Source organism: Macrotis lagotis, chromosome 1 (assembly GCF_037893015.1).
Source record: "Macrotis lagotis isolate mMagLag1 chromosome 1, bilby.v1.9.chrom.fasta, whole genome shotgun sequence".
In the NCBI taxonomy this organism is placed as follows: Eukaryota; Metazoa; Chordata; class Mammalia; order Peramelemorphia; family Peramelidae; genus Macrotis; species Macrotis lagotis.
Window position 1 is genome coordinate 788,755,472 of NC_133658.1, and position 16,476 is coordinate 788,771,947.

Genomic DNA, 16,476 nt, shown 5'->3' on the forward strand with positions numbered 1-16,476 from the left:
TTCCCCGGGTTCATTGAAAGTCCATCTTTTTCCCTGGAAGAGGATCTTCAGTTTTGCTGGGTAGTTGATACTTGGTTGAGCCTTTCTACTATTTTTCAGGTTACTGTGGTCTGGAGAACTGTCTCACTGGATCTTTCTGTGGGTTCTGTCTCTTGAAAATTTAGATAGATTCATTATTTTATGAGTTTTGAAATATTATAGGGAGAGTACCTAAGAAAGGCTCTTCTCCTGTTGCCATATTGCCCCCCCCCCCCCTAGAGACTTCTAGAAAGGAAGAATCTCCAACCTCTTGAGGAATCTAATTCCATTTTTGGACAACTCTAGTTGCTAGGAAGTTTTCTTCATATCAGGTTAAAATTTATCTCTTTACCTTCTACCTATGGCTCTAATTTGTACTCTGTGGAGCCAAACAGAAAAATTCTAATGCCTCTTCTACCAATCAATTGTCTTGAAGGAAATCTTATTCTCTACAACCCTCACACCAGATTTTCTTCCTAAGTTAAATAGCACCTATTCCATAAACAGGCACTTATAAGGCTAGTGGCTTTTTAGTATTCTGATTGTCTTCCTTTGGAAGCATCCAGATTTTCAATTTTTTTTTCCTAAATGATGGTGTCCATTTATGGAGGAAGTTGCTTACTTCAGCCCATTGCTGGTTTTGCTTCCAGGATTTGCTGGGAAATTAATCATCTCAAATCTCCACTTCATTTCCTTTTAGATGGCTATGGAATGACTGTGTTCAAGGGCAAGACCTTATGACAGCATAGAACTACATCTTGCCAAATGTCCCATTGGACTAAGGTTGCTTAGAATTGAAAATAAACTCATTTGATCTCCTAATTTTAGAAGTGAAGAAGCTAAGGTCTAGAGCTGACCCTTAGTGATGGATCTGGGGTAGAGGTGTGCTAGTATAGCCCCTACTGCCTAAATAGAGACAATTGTTAAATTTCCATAACTCTGATATTGGCAAATGATATAAATCAGGAACTGCTTAACTATTTTATTGATTTTTCTAGACTTTAAAAAGTAATAGAGGGGCAGCTAGGTGGCACAGTGGATGAATCACTGGCCCTGGAGTCAGGAGTACCTGGGTTCAAATCTGGTCTCAGACACTTAATAATTACCTAGCTGTGTGGCCTTGGGCAAGCCACTTAACCCTGTTTGCTTTGCAAAAAAAAAAACCCTAAAAAAAGTAATAGGAAAAGGTCAAAAATGCGGATTAAACTTAAAAATGTATCTTTATTCTTTTTCTCCTTTAGAGAGTCAGTTATTAAACATATTTAGTTCCCTGATCTGGGAACAAAAACTCTCCTTTTTGACCTTACAGACAGACAGAACCAGATACACAGGTTTTAAGAGCTGGAGTTTACTTTCCTATCTCAGGGGCAGGTAGGTGACATGTGAATAGAGTGCCAGGCCTCAAGACAGAAAGACTCATTTTCTTTGAGTTCAAATCTAATCTCAAACACAGGTTGTGTGGCTGTGGACAAGTCTCTTAATATTATTTAATTTTTCCTCACTGTAGGTTTACTCCTATATTTTTGCCAGAAAAATCTCACATAAAGTCATGAAGAGTCACACATGATTGAACAACAAGTCTATCCATAGTAACAAAAATTATTTCTAGATGAGAAGGAATATAATTTTGATGTATTAAAATAGTAAGGGAAGACCCTTACTGCTGTTATCATTTGTCATTTATTCTCTAAGAGGACAAATGACCTCAGGAAGGTTTTAGCATGACTTGCAAGTGAATTGGATTTAAGTTCCTTATTCCCCTATCAACTTTTCTATTCTTGAGAGTATTTCTGGTCTCTTCTATACCTCATATCCCCAGGGCTGATGTTCCTAGATTTTTATTTCTCCTTAGGGAGGATTGTCAAGGATTAGATGATGATGATGATGATGATGATGATGATGATGATGATGATGATGATGATGATGTTTGTCCTTTTTTGAAGGAGACCATGATATCAGGGAGGTGATACCATGATATACTTGTGAATTTCATTTGTGTGAGGCATGCTGTCATCTGTTTTTTTCTCTTCTGGAGACAGCTGGGTCCAGTTGTCAGCACCATTGGAGATAGCCCTGCATGTGAGGCAATCAAGGTCACACAGATGTTAAGTGTCTGAGGCAGGATTTGAACTCAGGTCTTCCTGACTTCAGGGCTGGCACTCTACTTCTTAGCTGTCCCCCCAAGGATTTTATGCTGAGTGCTCAAAGGCATTTTAGAGACCATCTAGTTTAATCCCCTAATTTTACAGATAATGAAACTAAGGTTTGGAAAAGAGAAGAGACTACTCCAGAGTCACACAGGTCATAGAGCCAGGGTTCAAACCCATATTCCCTTGACTCCAAATCAGATATCATTTTCACTGAATCACACTTTGTTCCTAAGGCTACCTCATTCTCTTCACTTTTGCTCATTGTGGAGTCTTTGAGGACACTGAGGCATCAAGTAAGATTCAAATTCCAGGGAAAAACCTTATGTGTTATCTGCTCTTTATGTGATACCTTCTTTATGCAGGAAAACTTTCTGAGATGCTTCCTCATACCAGCAAAGTTCAGAGAATTGTTCCTTACTATAATTGTGTCATAGTTCTATTATTGGGTTAGCATATCTTAAGCAATCATATTACATTATCAGCAAATATGGAGCTTTTAGTCAGTCAACTCAAATTTCTAGATCTTGTTATCCACGAATTCCTGCCAAATTAGATTTTTCCATCTTTTACTTATATAATGAATCTTTTAAAATTTAGATTCAGGACTTTCCATTTTCCCTTTCTTTGATTTTATTTAGTTAGCTAATGCCCATATTTTCAATCTACTAAGATAATTTTGAGTCACAATTTTATAATCTATTAGCTTTAACTTCCCAAATTTTATATCATCTGCATAATTGATGAGAATGCTGTTTACAACCAAGACAACTTGTTAATGGTGTGGTAGAGAGAGCACTGGACCTAGAATCAGGAAGACCGGAGTTCATATGTGACCTCAGATACTTACAAGCTTTGTTATCTTGTGTTTTCCTCAATTTCCTCAAATATAAAATAGGGTAACAATAGCATCTATCTTGCAGAGTTGTGAGAATCAAAAGAGATAATATTTGTAAAGTGACTTAGAATAGTTCCTGGCAAATTGTAGGCATATTATGTTTCCTTCCTTATTTCCTTCTCTCCTTCTTTCCTACCTTCCTTCAGTGACTTGCTCAGGATTGCAAAGATAATGATAATATTAAATATTAACCAAGTAATTAAATAATTAATAATAAACAGCAGAATCAGAATTCAAACCCATGCCCTTATATACACAATCCAAAATTCTCTCCATTGCACCATCATATTTCTCTCAGGTAATTACTTATCCCATCCTGTTTGCCCCTGAGCAGCAGATAGGGCTGGAAAGACATCAACAAATTTAAGTTTAAAAAAGAAATGTGCATCAGATGGAAGCAAGACAATATAACTGGAGGTGAATGTGAGTGTTGCACAGATCTGCCAAAGCAATGTGAGGAATATTAAAGCTCAGAATGAGCTGAGACTGGTAAAGGAAGTTAAAGATGACTCTCCCTTTCTCTCTTTCTTTCTCCATGCATATTCATATACACAAATACATTCACACACATATCTATACCTGTCTATCTATCTGTCTATTTATCTATCTATCTATCTAGAACTATGGTTTCAGGGTGGATTAGATGATAACTGACAATGGAGAAAAGGCATAGCTTCTTAATTCTTATTTCATTTTTGTTTTCTCTGCTATGGGAAATGATCTCTGAAATGGAAATAATAGAATGAAAGAATAAAATAAAAGAATTGATATTTAAGAGAACAAAGGAGATGAAGCAAGACTTGAGGTATTCAAGTCACCTGGCTCAGGTCTTGGTCAGACGTGATCTGGCAGATGGGGTCATTGAGTCACTGTTGGTGATATTTAAGAGATCATGGAAGATAGGAGAGGTACTGCAAAATTGGAAAAGGGAAAATATCTTGATTTTTATCAGTTAGGTGGCACAGTGGATAAAGCACTGAACTTGGAGTCAGGAAGACTCCATGCATTCAAATCTTACCTCACACTGTGTAATCCTGTGTAATCCTGAAAAAGTCTCTTAAACCCTGTTCACCTCAGTTTCCTCATCTGCCAAATGAACTGGAGAAGGATATGACAAGTTACTCCAGTATCCTTGCCAATACAACCCCCAAATGTAGTCTTGAAGAGTTACATACAACTTAAAAATGACTGGACTTAAAAAGGAGAAGAAATAAATCTACAAACAAAAGTCCTATGTCCTTGACTTAGGTTGATGGGAGAGTTCTAAAAGAGATCATAATGATTACATTATTTAATGAGATGGCTAGCAAAGATCTCAAAAGGGAAGTAGTGGTTAAAAAGAGTCCAGCATGGCTTTACCAAGAGAAGGTCCTATCAAACTAACTTCCATTTTTCTTTTGACTAGATTACGAAATGGATGGAGAATATCTTGGATAAAATTTACCTAGTAAATAATGCTAGCTTGTCACAAAGTTTTTGAAAAAGCACCACATACTATTTTTGTGGAGAAGATGGAGAAGGACTAGCTAAAACAATCAGATGGATTCAGAACTGGTTGGATGACCAGACTCAATGACTAGTCGTTTAGGGTTTGAAGTCAATGTGAAAAGAGCTCTCTAGTGAAGGATCCTAGGTATTTGTCCTGTTCAGAGTTTTTATCAATCACATGAATAAAAGCATAGATGATATGTTCAGCACATATGGATATGAAGTTGCTGTTATTTGCCCTTTGTTTTCTTTTGCTTTCTTGCTTCATTCTTTCTTTTTCCAACTACAAATAATGGTAGTTTCTAGCAATCATTTTTTTATATTTTCTCTCTCCCTCCTTCTCTCCCCATCTCCCCTGGCAGAAATCAATGTGATATAAACTGCATCTATAATCATACTAAACATAGACCCATGTTAATCATTTTGTGAAGAAGAACCATCCAAATGGAAGAAGAAAAAAATTAGAAAGGAAAAAAAGGACATAATTCATAAGACAACATTTTTAAAAATTGAAGACAGTAAACTTTAGTTTGCATTTAAACTCCAAGTTCCTTCTTTGGATATGAATGGTAGTCTCCATCACAAATCTTTTAATGTAGTCTTTGATTAGTGTATTGCAGAAATGATCAAGTCCATCTCCATTGATCAATACTCCATGTTGCTGTTAGTGTGTATAATGTTCTTCTCCTTCTCCTCACTTCACTCAGCATCAGTTCCTGCAAATCTTCCCATACTTTTCTGAAATCCTGGCTCTCATGATTTCTTCCATCACTTTCATAGACCACAGTCATTTCACAATTGATAGACTTCCCTTCAATTTCCAATTCTTTGCCACTAGGAAAAGAGCTGCTATAAATACTTTTGTACATGTGGGTTTTTTTTACTCCTTTTCATGATCTCATTGGGATACAGGCCTAGTAGTTGTGTTGCTGAATCAAAGGGTATGCATAGTTTTATTACCCTTTGGGCATAAGTTCACAACTCCATCAACAATGCATTAGTGTCCCAGTTTTCCCACATCCCCTCCAACATTAATCATTTTCCTTTTTAGTCATATTGACCAATATAGTGGGTGTGAGGTGGTACCTCAGTGTTGTTTTAATTTGCATTAATCTAATCAATAATGATTTAGAACATTTTCCTAAGTGACTATAGATAGATTTAATTTCTTCATCTGATATTTGTCTTTTCATTTCCTTTCACCATTTATCAATTGGGGACTTGTATTCTTGTAAATTTGACTCAGTTCTCCATATATCTTAGAAAAGTGTCCTTTGTTAGAAACACTAGCTGTTTCCCTGCATACTGCATTCCTTTTGATCTTGGTTGCATTGGTTACATTTTTGGAAAAACTTTTCAATTTAATGTAATCAAAATGATCCATTTTGTCTTTTGTAATGATCTCTATTTCTTCTTTGGTCATAAACTGCTTCCCTCTCCATAGATCTGGCAGATTAACTATTCCTTGTCCCCCTATTTGGCTTATGATATCAAATTTTGTGTTTAAATCCTGAACCCATTTTGACCTTATCTTGGTTTGTGTATAGGTGTAAGATGTGTTTCTGCCATATTATCTTCCAGTCTTCTCCAGCAGTTTTTATTGATCTGTGAGTTCTTATCCCATAAGCTAGAATCTTTGGGTTTATCAAACAATAGAATACTACAGTCATTTACTACAGCTATTCTATTCCGTTAATCCATTGCTCTACTTCTTAGCCAGTACCAAACAATTCCGATAACTGATGTTTAGAATATAATTTTCGATCTGGAATGCGTAGGCCACCTTCCTTTGTATTTTTTTCATTAATTCCCATGATATTTTTCACCTTCTGTTCCTCTATGTGAATTTATTTACTATTTTTCCCTTTGTTTTCAGAGGACCAATGACAACACTGGGTGATTGGATTTAAATAAAGCATGCAACATTGTCAATCTCATTCTCTCTTCCAGTCATCTAAGTCTGATGTCAAGACAAAAATCAAGATGACTGGTGATGTCCCTTGATACAATGGATGACCTTGGAATCTTTGATGTCTTAACAAACTCTAAAACTTCCACAACATCTGCTTCAGCCGCTTTCATGACCAGTGGAACAAATAATTCTTATCTGCCCATTCTGCCAGGGGAAATCTCATATACTTAGGGTAGACACTCCTTTAACTCACCAACAGGTTTGAGACCTGTCAGTTACCTCCAACTTGGTTAAGCACATCTGCCAAGATGGTTTTTTTATTTTACCAGGGTGTGACTGCTGATCATGCTATAGCTTTTTGGTGTGAGTTGGGTTATAGGAGTACACTAAGGTGAATGAGCAGCCTGAAAAGTTCTTGGGAAGGGGCAGCTAGGTGGCACAGTGGATAAAGCACTGGCCTTGGAGTCAGGAGTACCTGGGTTCAAATCCGGTCTCAGACACTTAATAATTACTTAGCTGTGTGGCCTTGGACAAGCCACTTAACCCCATTTGCCTTGAAAAATACTAAAAAAAAAAGAAAAGTTCTTGGGAAGTTGGCATACTAGAAGTGCTAGATCTTCCTGAACATCCCATGTAAATGGATAGTAGAGTACATTAAGGAGAGTAGTATGAGCTAAACTGGAAAGATGGATGGTATCAGATTGTGAATGACTTTGAATTACATGAAAAAGGATGTGAGTTTTTCTTGTTAAGGAATAAGGAATTCATGAAGGTGTGTGAGAAAAGGAGAAAAAACAGTCACATTTAAATATTAAGCAAGATTTTTCTGGCAGAAATAGGAAAAATTGATTAATGGTTGGTGTTTGGTTAGGAATTACAGTCAACAAAGTCTATTAGGAGGTTATTGCAATTATCCAGAGGGTGATAATATTTGTTATTCTAAGATGGTTGTGGAGGGAATATCTAGTTGGTAGGAAGACCAGTTTTAATCCTGCCTCAGACTCTTAAGACTTACTAGCTGTGTGACTCTGGGGAAGTCATTTGATCCTCATTGCTTTATATCCAGGGCCATCTCCAATCATCCTGATTCATATTTGACCAATGGATCCAAATGGCTCTGGAAAAGAAAATGAGGCTGGTGACTTAGCACAACACCTCCTCACTCAAATCCAATTCATGTGCTTTTCATGGTATCATCAATTTGATGCCATGGTCTTTTTTTGAGAACGAATAAAAAAAAACATCATCATCATCAAAGAGATGCAACATTATTGCAGATGACATAAAATTGGGGTTGATAGAGAATTCACTGGATACTTAGAGCCAAGTTTCAAAAGAATGTTGACACAGAGCTTTGGGCTAACTCTAACAAGAATTTCAGTAAGAATAAATGTTCAGTCTTTTGCTTGTGTCACAAATATCAGATGGGGGAGACAAGCATGCATGCATAGATAGCAATGGTTCTTAAAAGGATCTAAGGATTTTATTTGATTACTCAATATGTATTAGCAGTATGACAAGGCAGTCAAAAAAAAGCTAATTTGATCTTAGACTGTATTAGAAGAGCAGAGTTTCCAGGAATAGGAACAGGACAATCCCACTTTACCCTTATCAATTCTCATCTGTGTTTACTTCTGTAGTATTGTGGTTTAAGAAAGATGTTGATAGATTGGTGAGTGTCCAGGGCAGAACTGTTAGGATGATGAAGGGCTCAGAGTTCATGACATATGAGGATCAGTTGAACAGACTTGTCATGTTTAGCTTGGAGGAAAGGAGGCTCAGGAAACATTGCTGAATTCAGGTACCTAAAGTACTGTCAAGTGGAAAAGGAATCAAATTGTTCATTTTGGTCTCAGAGGGGAGAACCAGGAACAATGGGACAATACAAAGACACATATTCAGAATTCACATGAGGTGGGAACATAATAATTTGAATTGTTCAAAAGGAGACTAGGCTACCTTTAGAGATGAGTTTAGGGGCAGCTAGGTGGCACATTGAACAGAACACCAGCTCTGGAGTCAGGAGGACCTGCGTTCAAATCCACATTCAGACACTTAATAATTGCCTATGTGACCTTGGGCAAGTCATTTAATTCCATTGCCTTGCAAAAAACCAAAAAAAAAACCATGGGTTCCCTCTCCTCAGATGTCTTCAAGTAGAGGCTAGATGTCTACTTGTTTAGTATGTCATAGTGAGAACTCCTTTCATGTAAAGATTGAACTAGCAAATCTATTGAAGTTCTTGCTGCTCAGTTGTTTCCATCATATCCAACTCTTTGTGGTCCCTTTTGAGGTTTTCTTGGCAAAGAAATTAGAGTGGTTTGTCATTTCCTTATCCAGCTTATTTTACACATGAGGAAACTGAGGCAAATTTTCCCTGGGTCGCATAGTAAGTGCAGTGCATATTAATTAAACTTAGAAAATGAGTTGAACTAAGAATAATCTCATCATTGAGTTCTCATTTAATTTTTTCTCTTTTTTCTCTCTTCTTTTTTAAAAAAAATATTGTTTGGGGTGGGTAGGTGGCACAATGGATAAAGCACCAGCCCCAGAGTCAGGAGTACCTGGGTTCAAATCTGGTCTCAGACACTTAATAATTACCTAGCTGTGTGGCCTTGGGCAAGCCACTTAACCCCATTTGCCTTGCAAAAGCCTAAAAAAATATTGTTTATTTTAAAAAATATTTTTGAGTTCCAAATTCTCTCCCTCCTTTTCTCATAGAGAAGATAAAGCAATGTGACATCAATTACCCATGTGTAATCAAGCAAAACATATTTTCATATTTTCCATGTCAAAAAGCAGGAAAAATTAATAAAGTTAGAAAATTATATTTTAATTTGCAATCAAAGTTCATCACTTCTCTATCTGGAAGTAATTTTTTCTTCAGAAGTCCTTTGAAATTGTTTTAGATCATTGTATTCAGCAGAGAAGCTAAGTCTTTCACAGTTGATCATGATTACAATATTGCTCTTACTGTGCATAATAATCTGGTTCTGCTCACTTCTCCTTGCATCATGTCATTTAAATCTTCCCATGATTTTCTCAAACCATCCTCCTTTGTCATTTCTTATAGTACGATGTTACTATATCACAATATGCCACAGATTGTTGGGTTATTCCCCATTTAATAAGCACACTCTCAATTTTCAATTTTTTGCTGCCACGAAAATCTGCTGTAATATTTTTTGTGTATATAGATCCCTTTCATTTTTCTTTGAACTCTTTGGGATATAGATCTTGTAATGGTATTACTGGATCAAACGGCATGCACAGTAATTTTATAACTCTTATACTCATCATGGTTTCAAGTTGTTCTCTAGAATGAACTCTACCAATAATTCATTTGTGGACCTATTTTCCTCAAACATTCCAGCATTTGGCTATTTTCTCATAGGTGTGAGGTGATACTTCAGAATTGTTTTACTTTACATTTCTCCAATCATTAGTAATTTAGAGCATTTTTCAAATGATTATACATAACTTTTATTTCTTCTGAAAACTTCTGCTTCCTTTCCTTTGGCTACCATTTAGGGAATAGCTCTTTTTAAAAAACATAAGACATTTGACTAAGTTCCCTTTTAATTTGAGAGATTAGACCTTTATCAGAGAAACTTTTTTTTTCTAGGTTTTTTTTTTGCAAGGCAAACGGGGTTAAGTGGCTTGCCCAAGGCCACACAGCTATAATTATTAAATGTCTGAGGCCGGATTTGAACCCAGGTACTCCTGACTCTGGGGCCGGTGCTTTATCCACTATGCCACCTAGCTGCCCCCTTATCAGAGCAACTTAAAAGAAATATTATGCTTTATTACTTTTGGTACATTTTAACAAAGTATAATTTCCATGATTATCCTTTTAATTAGGTCCATTTTCACTTTTGCTTTGTTTGGAATCATATTGCTTCCATTGCCATTTTTTACTCCAGCCCCATATTTTAACTCTCTGTGTATCTTTCTATTTTGAATGCATCTCTTGTAAACAACTTATTGTTGCATTCTAATTTTAATTTATTCTGCTGATTCCATTTTATGGGTGAGTGCATCTCATTCATATTCACAGTTATGATTTCTAAGTGTGCATTTCCCTCCATCCTATTTTCTTCTGTTTATCCTTCTCTCTTTTATCTTTTTTTTATCTTATCTTATCTTTTATCCTATCTTTATCCTTTTCAGAAGTATGTTTTGCTTTTTACTACTGTCTCCTGTAATCTTTCCTCCTTTTTATAATTTCCTTCCCCCTTCTTTTATTTTTCCTTTTATTTCCCTACTAGATAACATGAATTTCTAAACCAGAGTGGTAAATATAACACTCACATACACACACACACACACACCCACACACACACACACACACACACACACACACACACACACACACAAACACACAGACATATATATGTATTCTTCTCTTTTTGAACCAATTCCAATAACTGAGTTTCAAACATTTCCAGTCATTCTATTTTCCTCTTTACTTTGAAAACTCTTCACTGTGTATCTCTATTTTTGAGAATATTTTCCCCACCCTATCTCCATCTTCCCCTTGTCCTAGTGTAACCCTCTTTCTCACCTCTTCATTTTAAAAAAAACTCAATAAAATTAACTTACATCCATGTTCTCTATTTAGACTTCAACTGCCTTAATAAGGATAATGTTCTTAATTACATGTATCATCTACCCATATAGAAATGTAAATAATTTAACATTTCCTTATATTTTTTCTTTCATGTTTATTTTTTATGCCTCTTTTGAGTCTTGTGTTGGCATGTCAAATTTTCTATTCACCTGTGGTCTTTTCATCAGGAAGGCTTGAAAATCCTCTATTTCATTAAATGTCTAATTTTTTCTTCTAAAGTTTATACTCAGTTCTGAAAAATATATCTGAAGGATATATATTCAATTATAACTCAGTAGGTTATTCTTAGTTATAATTCTAGTTTCTTTAATTTTTCTGAAATCATGTTTTAGACTGCTCCCTTAACGTGGAAGCTGCTAAATCTTGTGTAATCTTGACAATAGTTCTATGATATTTGAATTGTTTTTGGATTTTTGCAACATTTTCTCCTTTTCTTGGGAGTTAAATTTTCCTATAATATTCCTGGGATTTTTATATTTGGGGATTTCTCATGGTAGGGATGGGGGATGAGCAGTGTATTCTTTCAATTTCTATTTTGTTTTCTATTTTTAATGCTTAAATTATCTGACTTTGATTTAGTATCTAGGCATGTTATTTTTCCAGTGAAAAATTTTTTTCCTCTATTTTTTTTTGTTCTTTTGACTGGTGATTTCAATGGGGTCCAAGACGGGAAGCATGAATAGTATTAGGGTTAGGATTTGTACTTCTGGAACCTAATAGAGGTAACTCACACATTTACCCTTCTTTGAGGCAGATTTATGAACTGCTTCTCTTCTACCTCCCCTAACTGCATGTCCCTGTTTTTGATTTTGTTTTATTGCTTCATTTCTAATGGAATCATTAGTTTTCACTTACCTGGTTCTAATTTTTTTTAAGGTTTTTGCAAGGCAATAGGGTTAAGTGGCTTGCCCAAGGCCACACAGCTAGCTAAGTATTAAGTGTCTGAGGCTAGATTTGAACTCAGGTACACCTGACTCCAGGGCTGGTGCTCTATCCACTGTGCAACCTAGCCAAACCCTTGCTTTAATTTTTAAGGAATTATTTTCCCTAATGAATTTTTGTACCTCTTTTCCTGTTTGACCAATTCTGTTTTTAATAGAGTTCTTTTCTTTAGTGAATTCTTGTGCTACTTTTTACCATTAGACTGATTCTGTTCTTTATGTATTATTTCCTTCAGTATTTTTATATGTATCTCTTTTTTCTCTTTTCATAATTTTTTTTGTTTTATTGTCTTTTGACTTTTCCTGAATTTTCCTTCTTTAATGCTTCAGGAATTCTTGTTAGGCTTGGGTTCAATTAACATTTCTCTTTGAAACCTTTGCTGTAACTGTTTTTGCACTGTTATCTTCTTCTGAGTTTATGGTCTTCTCTGACACTGTAGTAGCTTTTATTGGTCAATTATATTTTTAATGTTGTTTGCTCATTTTCCAGTCTTATTTTTTAACTTTGAACTTTATGTTAAAGTGAACCACTATTGCAAATTTTAGATTTTTCATCTTGTTGTTTTCAGAGCTAGTTTTTGGGGTCTGCAAGTTTTTAGTATTTCCAAGGTAGTATGATGCAGGATGGCATGATGCTCTCCTGGTCTATGCTTTGATCTATACCTAGGAAGGGACCCTGATTCCTTATAACAGCAAGCATTAGTGCTCTTCTTGGCCCTGGAACTGTGACCAATGTGCCTGTTCTCCTGTAACTGCAAGCTTCAAGTGCTAGCCCTTCTCTCTGAAACTGTTGAGAGTTTGAGAAAGTTTAACTAGGCTGCTGCCTCTCCTCTGCCATCTTGACTCCACCCATTCTTTAATTTTAATAATTAAAGTATATAAGTTCTAAGGTGTCCAACTCAGAGCTTAAAATATTTAGTTGTGTCATTAACAGTAATGTGTTATGAATGAGATGACAATGATGATGAAAATGATGATGAGTGTTGTGGGAGGTGGACATCCAGCTCTAGGAGAACAGTTTTTCATTAGCCCTGAGCCTTTCCATTTTTAATGGATCATTTAACTTCTGCACATTTTCTACTGGGAAGACATGGAGGGGAATAGGGGGACTCAGGTGGAAGAACTTGGCAGAAATCCTGTGGAAACTCAATGGGGTAAGGAAACAATGCCAGCTTCTTGGGATGGTGGTAGAGAAAACAACCTCCAGATAATAACTCATTTATACTCTTCATGATGAAATGAAACTAATTAGCTGAGCCCATGTCCAATCAGTCAGTTTTTCACTCGAATTTATAGTGCTGGCTCAGGAGAGCTTGTGAGTAGAAAAGAAAATTTGACCTGGCACCTCTCAAAAGTTCTTCAGTTAAACCAGTTTGGGGGAGTGATGCTCTAGGAAAGTAAATGCTTCATGTACGTAGTATTATGCTGGGTGGCTAATATAGAAAGCCTACCCTAGACCTTGCAGATGCCAGTGACCTCTCCCTTCAGAAATGAATTTGTCCCTCCTTTTGCATTTGTGTGCGTGTGTCTGTGTGTACATGTTGTTTTCCATCAATAGAACAGATTAACAATTTGTTTTGTGTTCTAGTATCTAGAACAACCTACAGATCATAGTTTCCTATATTTGGAGGCCATTTAATCCAGTACCATCATTTTATATGTAAGGGTCTTTGTCAATTTTTCTTGGAAAGATTAACTTCCTTATCAAATAGATGAGGAAACTGAAGTCCAGAGGGTTAAATCACTTGCCTAAAACCAGAAAAGATATTATTTGAATCCAGTTCCTCTGTTGCCCAATCCATTAAATTTTCTTTTCATCTATTTTGTTTTTTCCCCAATTGCATGTTAAAACAATTTTTAAACATTTGTTTATTTCCCCCCAAACTCTATAGGGAAGGGCAGGGAATAAGCAGATTTATATTACAGTTTCACAAATCAGGCACTGAAACTAAGTAGTTTACAAATATTTGTTTCATTATACAGAGACTAGTATATTTGAATTAGTGCTAGATGGTGATCCAACCATTCTATAGAACAATTTGGAACTATACCCAAAGGTCTATAAACTGAGCACACACTTAATTCAACAACATCACTGCTAAGTCTAAATTCCATAGAAATAAAAAAAATGGGAAAAGGACCTATTTGTACAAAATATTTATAGCAGCTATTTTTGTGGTGGCTAAGAATTGTATATCAAAGTGATGTCCATCAATTGGGGAATGGCTAAATAAGCTGTGGTATATGACTGTAAAAGAATATTATTATGCTATGAGAAATGGCAAGCAGGATGATTTCAGAAAAATATGGAAAGACTTAGATGAACTGATACATAGTGAAGTGAACAGAACTAAGATAATGTTGTTTGCAGTAACAGCAATATTGTTTGATAAAGAATTGTGAATTGGCTATTCTGAGCATTACAGTGATCCAAGACAATCCCACAGGACTAAGAATGAATCACATCTGCCTCCAGAGAACTAATATTGATTAAATGCATGCAATTTTTCTCTTTCTTTCATTTTTGTCTTTTGAGTCTTCTTGTATAAAATGACTAATATATAAATGTTCTACATAATTGCTCAAGTATAACCTTTTTTGGAAATAAAACAAAAATTTATTAAAAGAAGTTACAACACATGAGAAGGGATAGGTAGAGAGAGAGAGAGGGAGGGAGGGAGGGAGGGAGAGAGAGAGAGAGAGAGAGAGAGAGAGAGAGAGAGAGAGAGAGAGAGAGGTAAAAGAACAGCCAAGAAGCTGTTGGCTGGGCCAGCAGGTGAGAGAAGACTGTGGAAGCACAAGTATAACCTTAATCTGATTGCTTACCATCATGAGGAGGGAAGGAAAGAATAGAATTTTGAACTCAGAATTTTAAATAAAAATATTAAAAAATTGAAAAAATCCCCAAATCAAATGGCTAAGATGATGTGTGTGTTGTTTATTAAAGATCAACACACAGGTTAATATTCTTATTTCTGAAAAAATGTTATTTATTTAAGGCAATGGGGTTAAAAGTGTCTTGCCCAAAGTAATTATTAAGTGTCTGGGGTCAGATCTGAACTCAGGTCCTCCTGACTTCAGGGCCACTGCTCTATTCATTGTGCCACCTTTCTGCCCCAATATTCTTAGTTAACCTAAGCAACAACAGCTTTCACACTATGTCTTTAAAAAATAAAATTTAACTCTGCCTTGCCAGAAAAATAGGTGTTTGTTGAATGAGTGAATGCATGAATAAATCAATGCCAGGTGATATTTAGGTGCTAAGGATACAAGATAAAAATGAAAAGATCTGTCCTCAGGGAATTTACATTCTACTAGAAGTGGTGATGTGGGGAATGATATAAGACAGGTATGCACAATTCAATATTTAATATATGTTAAGTAATTTCTTTTGGATGGGGAGAACACTACAAATTGGGGAAGAGGCAAGGATTCATGTAGAAAGTTAAGTCTGGTAGGTAATTAAGCAGTGCATTCACTGACCACATAGAACATGGATGGCCAATTTTTTGCCTTTTCTGGGCCACATTACCCTACAAAAATCTGTCAAGGACTGCATAAAGAATGTAAAATAAAGATTGGACATCCCTGACATAAAGAATATTACTACTTGGAGCAATGGGAAAGTAAACCCCTCCTTTGACATCCTACAAGATGTTGAGATCCTGTCCCAAACTCAACTAGCAGCCTGAATCTAGTTTAGAAGCTGGTTTCAAGCCATAATCACTTAACTTTCTAAGGCCCTTAATCTCAAGAATAATGGCAATCCTCTTTGTCATCATTTACCAGACTTCACCTGAGGTTCCCAAGTCTTCGAATCTCATTGGAATAGGAAGTGAAGCCTTATTACTTTCCCTGTGACAGCTAACCTATTTAATATTCATTATGTGCAGGAACTACTGGTCAAATTTCCTTTTTTTTCTTGTGGATGTCATTTTTTCCTTTTTGAATTTAGGGGATTGAATAAAGATGCTCTTTAAAGTGTCCTCCAACTCTACTAGTCTCACATTCTACCAAGAAAACCTCTGTCCTTGAGAAGTTATTATATTTAATGTGATAATATTAACTTGCTCTAGAGAATATAAATTGCTTTTGGAAAATAGCTCATTTTGAGACCATTCAGAGGTTCCCCCAAATCAACAGATATTTAATAATTGTCAACTTATGTGCATGATGCTGGCAATATAAATACTAAAGGGATAAAGTCCTTCACCTCAAGAGACTTTTATTCTACTAGGGAGACCCATAGTGAAGTGAACAGAACTAAGATAATGTTGTTTGCAGTAACAGCAATATTGTTTGATAAAGAATTGGGTATAGTTCCAAATTGTTCTATAGAATGGTTGGATCACCATCTAGCACTAATTCAAATATACTAGTCTCTGTATAATGAAACAAATATTTGTAAACTACTTAGTTTCAGTGCCTGATTTGTGAAACAG